Source organism: Staurois parvus, unplaced genomic scaffold (genome assembly GCF_062004578.1).
Source record: "Staurois parvus isolate SC_StPar_1 unplaced genomic scaffold, SC_StPar_1.0 ptg000406l, whole genome shotgun sequence".
Taxonomy (NCBI): Eukaryota; Metazoa; Chordata; class Amphibia; order Anura; family Ranidae; genus Staurois; species Staurois parvus.
In genome coordinates, this window is record NW_028318202.1 from 1,505,046 (window position 1) to 1,521,690 (window position 16,645).

Below are 16,645 nucleotides of genomic sequence, written 5' to 3' on the forward strand. Positions count from 1 at the left end.
GAATATTCCCTGGATCAGCAATCTATTCTTACCTACATGTTAATTTTGTTCTCTAAAAATGCCTATAGCCCTGTATATTTTGCTTCATGAAGACATGTACGTTTTTTTTAAGTTTTCAACACTCTACATTTTAACTGCTCTGAGAACATAGAACATTTTCCGTGATATAAGGTGAAACCTCTTTTCTTCTAACCTCAGATGGTGGTTGCATGTTCTCTTTTGCACAACCAACTGAGCTGACCAGTTTCAAAGTGAGTCTGTTCTACATTTTCACAGCTTTTACTGTAAAGAAGCCTTTTCCGTATGTAGAGGTTAAAGATCTTTTTCTCCAGATGTACAGAGTGCCCCTTTGTACTTTGTAACGGCTTTAAAATGAATAATTTTGCACCAAGTTCCTTAAATGGATTGCTTATGTATTTATACATGGTGATTAAATTCCCCTAATTTACGTCAGCGCTGCTGACTTTTAATATAAGGACACTTACCTGTCCAGCACTGCCATGACCCGGGCTAGTTCTTAACTAGTCTATGGGTTCCCTATTCTGGCACTGCAAGTTAGGGAAACCGAAATTAAAGCCTTTGCAACTTCACAGCTGGTTTCCTACCGCACGAGTCGCACTGCACCTTGCAATTGGTCCCGTAGTCTTCTGGGACCTGTGAAGTATCCCAGAAAACTATGGCGAACTGAGCTGGAAATGGGAATGGGCACTTTTCAAAACGCCCCCCCCCCCCCCAAAAAAAAAACCAAACAAACAAAAAGTGCCATATATGGCATGGAGGGGGTGAGGGTGCAAACACCCCTTTTGGGTGGAGCTCCACTTTAAGCTGATCTTTCCTGTTAGCTGAGATCTTCCTGACAATGCAACAGCACCTCCCATGGCAAAGCTCCAAAAAAATGGCACACCAGGCCACTCCCTGAATGTTTGTATCCTCTCCCTGTATGCACTACTGGTAGTAAAACGGATAGTCGTTGTCAAGGAAGCACATAAAAATTCATAACCAGGCATTACTGTGGCATGCCCCTATGGTACCAGTGACACGTACTGGCAGAAGGGAGAAACCGCTGCAACACTGTGTTTAGGGGAAAACCAAATGAATAAACAAGAAATCTGAACAGGTTGTCCACCACCTAGCCAAACTAAATTTAAATAGGCATTCCTGCTGCACATGGATTTCTTATTCTGCTACCTTTATTCATTTATTGGCATTACATTGAACTTTACACCTGGCTATTACAGATATTGTTTATCACTTAACTCTTTCCTTTTTAGGCCTGGTTCCCACTAGTGCGATTTCTGACATAGGAATTGCATGATAATGGAAATGACAATGGTGGCCATTTAACTCCAATATGTACTGCAGCTGCGATGCAACTTTGGGGAAGGGTCCTGTGCTACTTTGGTGCAATGCAGGTTGATTTTCTGCTTCATAAACTTCAATGGAGATACATTTGAAACGCAAGTGCATGCGTTTTTGATGTGATTTTGTTGTAGTAATAATAATAGTAAATGCACACCACTAAAATCGTGTTAATTGCACAGCACGTGCACAACATGAAAGGGGGACAGCACATTTAGTGCATAATCTCATCTGAAATTGCTAATTCTTCTGCTTTTAATCTCTCTCCATTGTTATCTCCATTGAAATTTCCTATTTAGAAAGCGCTCGTTTTCATCTTTAGAGGTTGCTACTTATCTAGATACACTCCTGTAGCGCAACCCCTGCAGGAGCTGCTGGTTGTATTGCGTCCTCTGATCTTACCTTGACCTCTACAAAGACCTCTATACCTCTGACACCTCTAGACACAAAGTGATAACTTTTGGTTAATGCCTCAGGGTCACACTGCAATGAGATTCAAGACCTTGGAGTATGCTAACAAAATATATTGAGAATATGAGTACTCAAAAATGACAGAAGATCACATTGAGGAATGCTTGTTTACATATACAATTTAAAATATCAACCATTGTAGTAGGAGTGGCTCCTTAATTTCTGGTAAGGCTGCATATACTGTAGCTTTCCCCACTGGAAATGAGCAACATAAGGAAACTAAGAATTTGATATCAATAAAATGACTAAGTTGCCTAGAGTCACTTATGGTGAGGAAGCTAAGGGCCTAGGCTATATTGCAATAACTGCAAAGGTAACTGTAAACTCTTGTCTAGGCAGGATAACAGGTACTCTAATACAGTCCTTAACCACTTGCCCTCCAGAGGATTTATTATTATACAGTATTTATATAGCGCCAAAGGGTTTGCTCAGCGCTGTACAGTAGCAAGGGGGACAGAACATGACAAGACGGTAACAATACAATACACGAGGGGTTCAAGGGCCCTGCTCTTTCAAGTTTACAATCTAGGAGGGAGGGGAAAGTGGTACAGGAGTAAGTGGCTGTGGGGGATGGAGTGGTGGGAGAAGTGGAGGAGATCAGTTAGGTGAGAGTGGGGTAGGCTTCCCTGAAGAGATGGGTTTTCAGGGTGCGCCTGAAGGTAAGGAAGGTAGGTGACAGTCTGATGGATTGGGGTAGGGAGTTCCAGAGGATGGGGGAAGTCCTGGAGAAGTCCTGCAATCGGGCGTGGGAAGAGGAGACCAGGGAGCTAGAGAGTAGGAGGTCCTGTGAGGAGCGAAGGGCACGGGTAGGATGGTATTTGGGTATCAGGTCGATTAGGTAGTTTGGGGCGGCATTGTGAATGGCTTTGTAGGTCAGAGTTAGCAATTTGAATTTAATGCGCTGGGCAATCGGGAGCCAGTGAAGGGATTGGCAGAGGGGGGTGGCAGATGTGGAGCGGTTGGTGAGGTGGATGAGTCTCGCCGCTGAGTGCAGGATAGACTGGAGTGGGGATAGAGTTTGTTTGGGTAGGCCAGTGAGAAGGGAGTTGCAGTAGTCCAGGCGCGAGATGAGGGAGTATACGAGTTCCTTAGTAAATGTTAAAAGAATAGAAGTGCAGCACTACATGAATGGTGACTTTATATATAAAAATATGATAAACACAAATGACAAAATGTTGATGGATTAATAAAATGCCGGCGAGAGTTCATCAAAAGTGTTAAGTGTCTGATATGCCAAAGACATAAGTAGTGACTTTTCGTGGTGATAAGAATAGCCAAATCATGCACTAACCAGATTGCGCATGGGGCATTTAAGACCTGCCCCTGGTACTCAGCCGCTGTGTCACTGGAGCAGAGAGGTGTCATCTGTAGGGCCACCACTAGATGCCATCCGTCCATGGAGGAGATGTCTCATAGATCCAGAGATCTCACTTGCAGATGTTATCTTACTGTGCACAGCCCTCAGCCCTCAGCTACAGGATAAAGAGTGTGATAACGTTTTAATAAAGTATAAGCAATCAGAAATGAACTTACAGTATTGGTATAGCTGCTCAGTAGTGTCTGGGGTGAGGAATGTACGTATCTTGGAGATGTTGCGGAGGTGGAGCCTGCATGACCTTGATAGTGATTGGACATGAGTTTGGAAGGAAAGGTTTGAGTCCAGGGTGACACCCAGGACTTTGGCATGTGGGGTGGGAGATATGGTGGTGTTGCTAGTAGTGATGGAGAGGATGGGGAGAGGTTGTTATCAGTGAGGTGGGCGCTTAGGCGGTTGTAGGCCAGGCGCTCAAGGAGCTTGAAAGTGAATAGTAGCAGGGAGATGGGTCTAAGGTTGTTTAGGTCAGTGGGGTCAAGGGAGGGTTTTTTGAGTATGGGGGTGATGTGTGCGTGCTTTAGAGGGGAGGGGAAAGTGCCAGTGGAGAGGGAGAGATTGAAGATGCGGGTGAGGGAGCGAATGATGGAGAGGGGGGGGGGGTGACTGGAGGAGATGTGAGGGGATAGGGTCCAGGGGGCAAGTGGTGAGGTGGGCTTCAGTGAAGACCTTAGAGACCTCCTCAGTGGTAGCTGGGCTGAAGGAGCGGAGCGTTGGGGAGGTGATTGTGTGCGGGGCGTTAGGTATAGTGGGGGGTAGTGCGGCTATGGGGTCGGAGGAGGGGAGAGTTGAGGGGGTGATGAAGGGAGGGGGGCTAGGTGGAGAGGTAGATTGTGAGTTGACAATGTCCTTACGGATTGCGTCAATCTTGTTTTGGAAATGATTGGCAATCTCGTGGGCGGTGAGTGAGGTACTGGGTGGAGGGGGGGGGTGAGAGAGAGAGCAGGGATTTGAAAGTGGAGAAGAGCCGGCAAGGACAGGTGGAGAGGGTGTTGATAAGGGTTACGAAATAGGCTTGCTTGGCGGCAGGTGGCTTTGTAGAGGGAGAGCGCGTGAGGGGGATCTGGTTTTGCGCCATAAGCGCTCCAGCGTAATTTTTGACATTTCGTGTGGTCGTTCTGCCAGGTTTGAAACGGTCGGGTCTGATGTTATGCGTGGTTAGGGGTGCCAGGGAGTCGAGGGCAGCCGACAGTGAGTCGTTGTACGCAGTAGTGGGCAGGTCAGGGCATGGCAGAGGGAGGATACTGTCGTTCAGACGGTCAGCTGCCGGGTGGAGATGGGCCGGGTTCAGGTTGCGGAGGTTACGGGTGACGGTTTGATGCTTTGGGGGGGGGGGGTTAGGGGAGATGGAGAATGTGAGGAGGTGGTGGTCAGAGAGAGGGAAGGGGGTGTTAGTGAAGTCGTGGGGGGTGCAGAGGTGGGAGAAAACGAGGTCCAGGGTGTTTCCATTGGTGTGGGTGGAGGACTGTGTGTGTTGTGTGAGCACCTTAATTTACCCGCCTTAATGACCAGGCCTCTTTTTGCTACTCAGCGCTGCACTAATTCAACTTGACAATTGCGCGGTCATGCAAAGCTGTACCCAAACAAAATTTACGTCCTTTTTTTACACAAATAGAGCTTTCTTTCGGTGGTATTTGATCACCCGTGCGCTTTTTATTTTTCACGCTATAAACAAAGACCGAAACTTTTGAAGAAAAACAATATTTTTTACTTTCGGCTATAAAAAATAAATAGTAAACTCAAAGTTGGTTATAAATTTCGGCCAAAATGTATTCTGCTACATGTTTTTGGTAAAACAAAATCCTAATAAATGTATATTGATTGCTTTTGTGTGAACTTTATAGCGTCTACAAACTATGGTATAGATACTGCAATTTACCCCATTTTTTTTTGTTAGCGCTAGTTTAACAGACAATTGCAATGTCATGCAATACGGTACAATGAAATTTGTCTTTTTTTCATGCAAATAGAGCTTTCTTTTGGTGGTATTTGATCACTTGTGTTCTTTTTATTTTTGGCACTATAAAAAAAAAAGTTTTTTTCTTCAAAACTTTTTTTGTTTAAAGATATTTTCTCATTTCGGTCATAAAAAATATCCAAAAAAACTAAAATTTTGTCATAAATTTAGGCCAAAATGTATTCTACTACGTTTTTGGTTAAAAAAATCCTAATAAGTGTATATTGATTGCTTTGTGTGAAAGTTATAGCATCTACAAACTATGGTATAGATCAGTGGTGGGCAACCTTTTTTTTCAACTGAGCCAAATCTCGCCAAAACCATGATTGAAATTTATTTTGAGAGCCACATTTTTAAAACTGAAAATACATCTCCCATATAGTAATTCATCCCCCATAGTAATTCATCACCCATAGTGTAATTCATCCCCCATAGTAATTCATCCCCCATATAGTAATTCATCCCCCATCGTAATTCATCCCCCATAGTAATTCATCCCCCATATAGTAATTCATCCCCCATATAGTAATTCATCCCCCATATAGTAATTCATCCCCCATATAATAATTCATCCCCCATAGTAATTCATCCCCCATATAGTAATTCATCCCCCGTAGTAATTCATCCCCCATAGCAATTCATCCCCCGTATAGTATTTCTTCCCTCGTATAGTATTTCATCTCCCGTATAGTATTTCATCCCCCGTATAGTATTTCATCCCCCGTATAGTATTTCATCCCCCCATATAGTATTTCATCCCCCCATATAGTATTTCATCCCCCATATAGTAATTCAACCCCCATATAGTATTTCATCCCTCATATAGTATTTCATCCCTCATATAGTATTTCATCCCTCATATAGTATTTCATCCCTCATATAGTATTTCATCCCCCCATATAGTATTTCATCCCCCCATATAGTATTTCATCCCCCCATATAGTAATTCATCCCTCATATAGTATTTCATCCCTCATATAGTAATTCATCCCTCATATAGTAATTCATCCCTCATATAGTAATTCATCCCTCATATAGTATTTCATCCCCCCATATAGTATTTCATCCCTCATATAGTATTTCATCCCCCCATATAGTATTTCATCCCTCATATAGTATTTCATCCCCCCATATAGTATTTCATCCCTCATATAGTATTTCATCCCCCCATATAGTAATTCATCCCCCCATATAGTAATTCATCCCTCCATATAGTATTTCATCCCCCCATATAGTATTTCATCCCTCATATAGTAATTCATCCCTCATATAGTAATTCATCCCTCATATAGTATTTCATCCCTCATATAGTATTTCATCCCCCCATATAGTATTTCATCCCTCATATAGTATTTCATCCCCCACAGTACTATCCCCCCCTTCTAGTAAGCCAAGTCCCCCGTGTCAATTCACTTACCTTTTGCGTTCCTCTCGCTGTCTTCCCGCGCCGTTCGGGTCTTCAGGGCGGACTGTGAGAGGAGCCTAGCTCCCCTCCCCTCACGTTCGGCACGCTGCCCCGCCTACACACATCCTGACAGCCACATCCGCGGGCCGGATTAAAAGGTCCGCGCGGACTTTTGGGGCTGCCAACCGAGAGGAGGCAGGGGAGCGGCCGACCGAGAGGAGGCAGGGGAGCGGCCGACCGAGAGGAGGGAGGGGAGCGGCCGACCGAGAGGAGGGAGGGGAGCGGCCGACCGAGAGGAGGGAGGGGAGCGGCCGACCGAGAGGAGGGAGGGGAGCGGGCGCCCGGCACACAGAAGAGCCGCATTAGAGTGGGTAAAGAGCCGCATGTGGCTCGCGAGCCGCGGCTTGCCGACCACTGGTATAGATGATGGAATTTACACAGCTTTTACTTTGACTGCTTATCACATTTTTTGTGGTGCTAAAATACCAGGATAGTACAAACACCCCCAATTGACCCCTATTCGGAAAGGAGACACCCTAAGCTATCTGCTGAGAGGCATATTGAGTCCATGGAAGATTTATACTTTTTTCCACAAGTTTCTGGAAAATGACAAAAACTTTTTTGTTTTTTTACACAAAGTTGTCATTTTAAATGATTTATTTCATGGGTATGAGTGGAATCACACACCAAAATACATTCTGCTACTTCTACCGAGTACGGGAAAACCACATGTGTGAGATGTTTTGGGAGCCTAGCCACATACAGGAGTCTGAAATCCAATGACCACTTTGAAAGCCTGAAGTTTCGTAACTTCCTCATTTCACTACCTATCACAGTTTTGGAGGCCATGAAATAACAGGATAGCACCAACCCCCCCCCCCCCCACACACACACACACACACAAATGACCCCTTTTTGAAAAGTAGACACCCCAAGGAATTTAAAAAGAGGCATGGTAAGTATTTTGCAGATCTCATTTTTTCTCACAAGGTTTTGAAATTTAAACAAAGAAAAGAAATAATGTTTGTTTGTTTTTTTCTTAATTTTCCAAAAACTTGTGGCAACAATAGGATCTGCAAAATACTCACAATGCTTCTGATCAAATTCCTTGGGTTGTCTACTTTCCAAAAAGGGGTCATTTCGGGTGGTTTGATGCTATCCTGGCATTGCAGGGCCTCTGAAACTGTGATGGGTAGTAAGGAAGTGTAATGAGGAAATAAAGCCCTTTAGAAGCCTGAAGGTGCTTATTGGATTTTGGGGTCCTGTACTTGGCTAGACTGCCAAAATATCTCTCAGATTTGGTACCCCCATACTCGGGAGAAGAATCAGAATGTATTTTGGGGCGTAATTCCACATATACCTATGGCATGTGGGAGCAGTAAATAATTTAAGTGACAACTTTGTGTAAAAAAAAAAACAAAAAAACTAAAATTGTCATTTTGCAAAAACTTGTGGTAAAAAATAAATTCTATTGATTCAACATTCCTCTCAGCAAATAATTTGGGGTGTCTTCTTTCCAATAAAAGGTCGTTTTGGGGGGTGGTGACATTTTATGCCCAACAGAAGTTTATGCCACACATCACTCAGTCTTCTAACCACCTGAAGATCAAGCCTTTTCTGACACTTTTTGTTCACATGAAAAAAAATCTTATTTTTTTGCTAGGAAATTAATTTAAACCCCCAAACATATATTTTTTAAAGCAGACACCTTAGTGAATAAAATGGTGGGTGCTACAATTTTTTATGTCACATAGTACTCGCGCAGCAATTTTTCAAAAGCAAACGTAAAACAAATACACTTTTTTTACTTTTAATGCACAAAAATACAATACATTGGCCAATTATTTGGTAAAATATGAAATGTGATGGTATACCAAGTAAATAGATACCAAACATGATATGATATAGAACTGCGTATGCCCAGTGCAATGGCGACAAACTGCGTACAATTTTAATATCCATAGTCAACATTTTAAAAGCCTTTACAAGCTACCATTTTAGATTTACAGAGGAGGTCTAGTATTAGAATTATTTCCTCTGATCTGACGTTCGTGGCAATACCTCACATGCATGGTGCAACTGCTGTTTACATACCAGCACAGGGTCAGCGCTCGTGCACACAGGTGTGCGAGTGAAGGGGACGAGGGTTTTTTTTTTTTTTTTGGTTATTTTGATTTTTTACATTTTTAATGCTATCACAGGAAGTGCAAATATCCCCTATTACTTAAATGGGCATTGTCATAGAGTCTTTTGTGAGAAATATGGGAACTCTCAGAATCTAGATCTCTCCTCTGCCCTTACATTATCTAATCAAACCAAGATCGGTGTGATCAGATGCTTTCCCAATTTACAAATGGCGCTGTTTATATCCTGCAAAACTGTAGTGATGAAATGCTCGAAGCTTCTGATTTCTTAGACTATAGAGATGATTGGCACCATTCTGGTCTCCAATCAGCTCTATGGTCAGCTGGCAGAAACACCGGCTGCATTTTCTGGTTCCCCTAATGGCATGGAACTGCCCGAGAAGGCCGTGGAAGGCAGTGGGGGAGGGGGGGGCAATCATCTCCTGCTGCTTGTAAAAGCAATCCTGCAGCTAATTAGCCACTAGGATTGCCTTTACATGAAAGCCATTCGTCGGCTGAAAAAAATGATACCAGGATGATGCCTGCAGCTGTAGGCATCATCCTGGTATAATCATTCAAAGTCCAGTGATGTACCAGTACATCCCTGATCTTTTTTGTTGGGTATATATGCTATGTTCTTTTTTTTTTTTTTTTTTTTTTTTTTTTTTTTTTTTCCCTGTAAGCAGCCTGTGGGCTGAATGAAAAAGAAGAAATCTCTGCCAGAAAAAGTGTGTGGTATGTCCACCATTAGAATATACCGCCCTGCATCCACCCGCTTCTAATGGTGGGCACACATTAGTTCACACTTTGCCATGTTTGCCAGTTCCAAGATTGTACAAATGTCTAAACAGTGGCACGCTTGAATAAAAATTGTCCACGTATGGACAAGGGGTACTCCATATGGAAAAAGGATGACACCAAGTCCCAAACTATCTTGTCACTGCTCCCCATGTAGTCTGGGCATCTGGGGGGCTGCATGTGACTTTTTCCTCATAAATCCGAAACTTCTATGCATAACCTGTTGCCCTCTCACAGGTCTTCTACATCTTAGCCCTATAACTGGCACGCTTGCTGGGAAGAAATTGTTTGAATGGTTGTTTAGGATTTGCCATTAAGAATTGGGCTTCTCCCTTCCCCATTACGGCATACTCTTAGGGCAGTTAGCTCCTCTCGGGTTCTGACATCAGGTGCCTGTGTCTCAAGTTTGCTAGGTGGCTTCTTAGTCATCTTTAGCTATCTTTAGAGTATTTAACTATGAGGTCCTCGGGTGATTTTGTCTTTTTGAGGCACTGCTTTGGGATGTCCCTATGAAGAGGCTGTGTATGTCGATTTAACATAAGAGAAACCAGGATTTAATTGTTGTTCTCCAAAAATACTTTTCTCTGAGCTTATTGACGGACACAGTTGTACTCCTTTGACAAAGTGAGCTGCCTACAGCAGAGAGGGGGGACCCACTAGGACCCATAAGCAGTGCTGTGTTCTTTTTCTGCCTAGCGTCCTACTACTTAAGGTGGCACTGTACAGTGGCAAAAATAATTATTTGTTCCCCTGCAGATTTTTTAAATTTGCCCACTTACATAGAAATTAAGGGTCTACAAATTTTTATCATAGGTGTATTTTAAATGATAGAGACAGAATATCAACCAAAAATCCAGAAAAAACACTGTAAACGCTATGGTCAAGAATATGAAGAGACTGTGTCAATCAATAAACTCGGAGTAAAGGATTATTCGGTGAGCAATAAAAAATCCAGTTTTTTGTACTTGTCCTAAAATCTTATTCTTGGACACATTGAGGGACACAGGTCCCACCCCCTTGTTAACCTTAATTACTGCTTGCTCAAAAATATGAGGTATGACAGTTGGGGGTGGGTTTATGCAGGGTCTGGCTGTGTTCCTAACTGGAGTACAAGCAAAGCATTTTATGTCAAGCACAAAAATGGGACCAAAGTGATAGGTGCTATGTCCTTCAATAAATGCACATAACATTTTTGTTGTTACAATAAATTCTCTTCTGCTTATTGAAGGACACAGTTCATGTCCTGTAATCTCACATGTAGGTATGTTCCAATACATTTTCTATTGAGGGGTGGAAATGACAATAATATCCCCCATACAAGCAAAGCAAGCCTGCATAACATTTACCAGCATCTGAAGATCCAACAGCCTCAAACTTGCAGAACTGTTGTGTAGACAGGTGACCAGGTAGCCACTTTACAGACCTGAGGGCTTATGACAAATATCCGAGAAGTGGTAACCACACTGTACTGGAATGGTCTGTAACAGTGAACGGCAGAGCCTGAGCTGTATGTAGAAAATGGGGGTATAGCCACCCTTTTCATAAAACAAAGGGAGACGCAGAAAATGCAGGTGTGAGGGACCGCCGGACGGCACCACTAGCACTCCACTGGTCAGGCGCGCCCAGAGCACGGAGTCTAAGCCCCAGGGTACTTGTTCACCAGGGCCCCTGATGGTGGGGATGGACCTGTAGTACCCCGGGACCAGGTCGCCACTACTGAGCACACCTGTCAGTGGTAGGGGTGTTCGCCAGGGGCTCCAACCAGGGAGAGCCAAATGTAAGGAGGTCGGGTGACCCCGATGGGATGGATGGATGGCTGAGCAAGTGCAAAGTCAGACAGGCTGAGTTGGTAACGTAGAGGGCGGAAAGGTACAAGGGAGCATGCAGAGAATCGTCGGGTCACACGCCAGGTCAGCAACAGTAGGTCAGATCTAATGAGGGGCATTCAGGAAGAGAGGTCAGGCAAAGCAAGGGTCTGGGCAGAAGAAATCAGCAGGTCAAGAACAATCCGGGTCAAATAACTTACAAGGCACAGGTTCAGATTCGCAGGATACAAGTAGGACCAGAAGGCACTGAAATGACAGCATAGGGACATTTAAATATCCCGCGCTGCGCTGCCATTGGTGCCCAGCGGGCGGCCGCGGCTTCTACTGCGCATGCGCGAACTCGAACGCCGGATGCCCACCCGATCTCTCCACCACGGGTGATTACAAAGAAACCTCCGGACAAGGCTGGGCGCATGGACATTATGGGCTGGTTCCCATGAATTGTCCTCAGGGCCGTAGCCCTTCCACTTGATGAGAAATTGGGTCTGGCCCCCCCTTCGTCGGCACTTCAGGATTGTCTCCACCTCGAATTCTTCTTCCTCTTCGACTGTTATGGCCTCCGGGGGCCTGGATTCCCGTTCCGGGAAGGCATCAGGGACTACCGGTTTCAGCAGGGACACGTGGAAGACAGGGTGAATCTTGAGTGTCTCAGGGAGAACAAGTTCATAGGCCACTTCATTGACCATCCGCTTAATGCAAAAAGGGCCTATAAATTTAGGTCCCAACTTCTTTGACGGGCAGAGCATCTTCAAGTTAGCTGTAGCCAGCCAAACCTTCTCTCCGGGCCGAAACACCAGATCCCCTCTTCGCTTCCTATTAAAAGCCCTCTTGTAATCTTCTTGGGCCCGACTGATGGCTTCTTGTAGTTTTTTATTGTTTGACGCGAAAAAAGTTAGTGTATCCTGTGTTGCTGGAATTGGGCATTCCGGGACTAAATCCGGGAGGAAGACAGGGTGAAACCCATAATTGGAGAAGAACTGGGGACTGCCCTGTTGCTGAATGGCAAGCGTTGTTATACGCGAATTCCGCCAAAGGAAGAAGTGGCACCCAGTCGTCCTGAGAGAATGATGCGTAGCATCGCAAGTATTGCTCCAGGGTCTGATTGGTCCTTTCGGTCTGACCATTGGTCTGAGGGTGAAATGCCGAGGAAAGGGATAGCTTGATATCCAGGGCTTTGCACAATGCCCTCCAAAATCTCGAGGTAAACTGCACCCCTCGGTCGGAGACTATGTCTTCGGGGACCCCATGCAGTCTAACAATCTCTCGAATAAAGACTTGCGCCGTCTCGGCCGCCGATGGAGTCTTCCGTAACGGAACGAAATGGGCCATCTTGGATAAATGGTCCACGACCACGAGAATTGCTGTGTGGTCCAGTGAAGGTGGAAGCTCGACTATGAAGTCCATAGAGATCTTCTGCCAGGGCCGTTCAGGGATTGGTAATGGACGTAGCAGGCCCCACGCCTTATTTCTTGAAGGCTTGTTCCGCTGGCAGATGACACAGGAGCCCACGTAACTCTTACAATCCTTGGTCATGTCTGGCCACCAGAAGGAACGTCGGAGAAGTTCCAGGATCTTGACCGGGCCAAAATGTCCTGCCATCGGGTGGTCATGGCAATGTCCCAAGACTAGGGTTCGGGCTTCCTCCGGCGCCACGATCCGGTCCTCCCTCCATAGGAGTCCCCCCTTGTTCTGGAGGGGCGCCCCATCGGAGGTAGACATGGCTGTGGACGATTTCATTATCTCGGAGCGAAGGTTGGTCTGGAGGGACAAGAAGTTTCCTGCAGGCAGAATAGTGTCAGGTACTGGGATCTCATTGGTGTCCTCGTACATGCGTGACAACGCGTCTGGCTTCGTGTTTTTTGATCCCGGCCTGTATGTGATGTGGAACTGGAACCTCAAGAAAAACAATGCCCATCTTGCCTGTTGTGGGTGCAAACGTTTGGCAGTCCTCAGATATTCCAGGTTCTTGTGGTCCGTGAATATCAGAATGGGGTGTGAGGCACCTTCCAGCAGGTACCTCCATTCTTCTAATGCGGTCTTGATAGCCAGTAGTTCTCGATCCCCAATGTCGTAGTTCTTCTCCGCAGGGGTAAGTTTCCGTGAGAAGAATGCTACTGGGTGAAGTAATTCCTTGGCGCCCTTTCGCTGGGAAAGAATGGAGCCAACCGCGTTCTCCGACGCATCTACTTCTAAGATGTAGGGCAGGGAGGCGTCAGGATGACCCAGAATGGGTGCCGAGGTAAATAACTTCTTTAACGCTTCAAAAGCTTCCTGTGCCTCTGGCGTCCATCTGAATTGCGTCCCAAGCTTGGTTAGTTGAGTGATGGGGGAAACCAGACCCGAGAAGTTCTTGATGAACTTCCGGTAGAAGTTTGCGAACCCGATAAAACGTTGGACGCTTTTCCTGTCCGTGGGTTCAGGCCAATCTAGGATCGCAGAGACCTTCTGAGGGTCCATTGCGACCCCCGTGGTGGAGATGATCAGGCCCAGAAATGTAACGCTAGCCTGTTCAAAGCAACGTTTCTCTGCTTTAGCGTACAACCCATGCTGCCGCAACCGCCCCAAAACCTTTGTTACATGTACCCTGTGCTCCCCCAGGGAGGATGAGAAAATCAAAATGTCGTCTAAGTAGACGATGACAAAGATGTCCAGGAAGTCCCTAAAGATGTCGTTTACAAAGTGCTGGAAGGTGGCCGGCGCATTGCTCAACCCGAAAGGCATGACCAGGTATGCAAAATGGCCGAAACGGGTGCGGAAGGCCGTTTTCCACTCATTCCCCTCCCTTATGCGAACCAAGTTGTAGGCTCCCCTTAAGTCCAGACTGGTAAATACTACTGCAGCCTTTAAGCTCTGGAATAATTCTGGTACCAGTGGTAATGGGTAACGATTCTTGATTGTGACCCTATTCAGTTCCCGATTAGTCAATACATGGCCTCAAGGTCTTGTCCTTTTTTTCTACAAAAAAGATCCCTGCACCTGCTGGAGAAGTGGAGGGACGGATGAATCCCTTCCGGAGACTGTCCTCAATAAAATCCTTCAGGGCCCCTAATTCTAGTTCAGAAAGGGGAAAAATTCGCCCGAAGGGAATTTCAGAACCGGGTAACAGATCAATCGGACAGTCATATGGGCGGTGGGGGGGTAGAGTATCCGCTCCCCGTTCACTGAACACATCAAGAAACTTATGATAGGCTGCCGGAATCACTTGTTTCAGGCTGGCATCCCCTTCGGAGCACAGGAGGACCTGAGGGACCTCCGGGCCCGAAGTTCGGCACAGTTCCCGACAGCATGGGGAAGGGAACGAGACAACCCCAGTCTCCCAGTCAATTTGGGGGTTATGGGCCCACAACCATGGGAGCCCCAGAATGACTGGGAAAAGGGGTGATGCAATCGCATCTAGGCGGAGGAGCTCCCGGTGTTGACCGGCAATGGAAGTCACAATGGAAGGGGTCTCCTGGTTAACCACTCCTGACTTTATCCGGGAACCATCAGCCAAAAAGATGTGAAACCCCTTCTCCTTTTGACGGAGGGGGATACCCTGCCGGTGGGCAAAATTGATATCCACAAAACAGCTGCATGCCCCCGAATCAACTATGGCTGTCACCTCCACGGTCCTTTCTGAAAGCTGAAAGGAGAGGGGGACAACTAAGTATTGGGATGGATTCATATTGCCAATAGATAAAGAAGATGAGGTGAACTTACTCAGTTTCTGCGGGCAGGAACGTACCATGTGACCAGCTTCACCGCAGTAGACACAGGTTCTGGGAGCGTCTGCGCTGGCGTTCCTCTGGCGGTAGTTTAGGCCGTGCCAGGCCTAGCTGCATGGGTTCGGGAGCATCTTCGGATGGCTGGTTCTGAATGTTTGGCCTAGTATGTTGACTAGATCCTTGGAATGACCCCCAGGTATTTCCGCGACCCTGACCAGACCTCACCAATCTGCGCTCTCGTAGCCTGCGGTCAATTTTAATGGTGAGTGCAATCAAGTCCTCTAATGTCTCGGGCACCTCCACCCGGGCGAGCTCGTCTTTCAGAGCCTCAGATAGGCCCATACGGAACTGGTGCAAAAGCGCAAACTCGTTCCAGCGAGTGTCTCCCATCCAACGCCTAAAGTCAGAGGCGTATTCCTCAGCCGCTCGCCGACCTTGTTGGAGTACGTATAATGTGGCCTCGGCCGAGGCCGCCCGTTTGTGGGTCATCATATAAGATGGCCATAGCATTAAAAAAAATTGTCAACCGTAACCAGATGGGGGTCATTATTTCCCCTTAGTCGGTGGGCCCAGTCTTGGGGTTCACCCTGCAACAGGGAGATAACAAACCCTACTTTCACCGATTCCGTCAAAAAGGTCCATGGTTGTAGTTCAAAATAGAGCAGACAGGAGTCACGGAATGACCGAAAGCGTGTGCGATCCCCGTGGAAGCGCTCGGGTAAGGGTACTCGAGGTTCCGCCATAGGGAGTGATGCGGAAGGCCCAGGAGCCGGCTCGTGGGCTGCTGCGACCGGGGGTGCAGGAGCCGGGGCCTGTGAAACAGGAGCAGATATGGTGCAGGCCTGAAACCGATTCTCAATCTGCAAACATCTGTCCTGTAACATGTTTACTGCTTGCGTCAGGGTAGCCAGGTGCCTGCAAACCACCTCCATCGGGGAGGGTCCTCCTTGAGGCTCAGTCATGGCCTTCTGGTACTGTGAGGGACCGCCGGACGGCACCACTAGCACTCCACTGGTCAGGCGCGCCCAGAGCGCGGAGTCTAAGCCCCAGGGTACTTGTTCACCAGGCCCCTGATGGTGGGGATGGACTTGTAGTACCCCGGGACCAGGTCGCCACTACTGAGCACACCTGTCAGTGGTAGGGGTGTTCGCCAGGGGCTCCAACCAGGGAGAGCCAAATGTAAGGAGGTCGGGTGACCCCGATGGGATGGATGGCTGAACAAGTGCAAAGTCAGACAGGCCGAGTTGGTAACGTAGAGGGCGGTAAGGTACAAGGGAGCAGGCAGAGAATCGTCGGGTCACACGCCAGGTCAGCAACAGTAGGTCAGATCTAATGAGGGGCATTCAGGAAGAGAGGTCAGGCAAAGCAAGGGTCTGGGCAGGAGAAATCAGCAGGTCAAGAACAATCCGGGTCAAATAACTTACAAGGCACAGGTTCAGATTCGCAGGATACAAGTAGGACCAGAAGGCACTGAAATGACAGCACAGGGACATTTAAATATCCCGCGCTGCGCTGCCATTGGTGCCCAGCGGGCGGCCGCGGCTTCTACTGCGCATGCACAAACTCGAACGCCGCGGCCGGCCCGGAATTAGTGCCCGTGTCCCCGCACAGGGCGGTGCAGTGCGCCTGC

The 16,645-nt window shown here is 46.7% G+C and overlaps 1 protein-coding gene across 2 annotated transcripts in view; it reads left to right on the forward strand.

Moving 5' to 3' along the window:
• NUSAP1 (nucleolar and spindle associated protein 1) overlaps window positions 1–16,645 on the forward strand; it is a 354,820-nt gene that overhangs the window by 213,994 nt on the left and 124,181 nt on the right. The window lies entirely within an intron of this gene.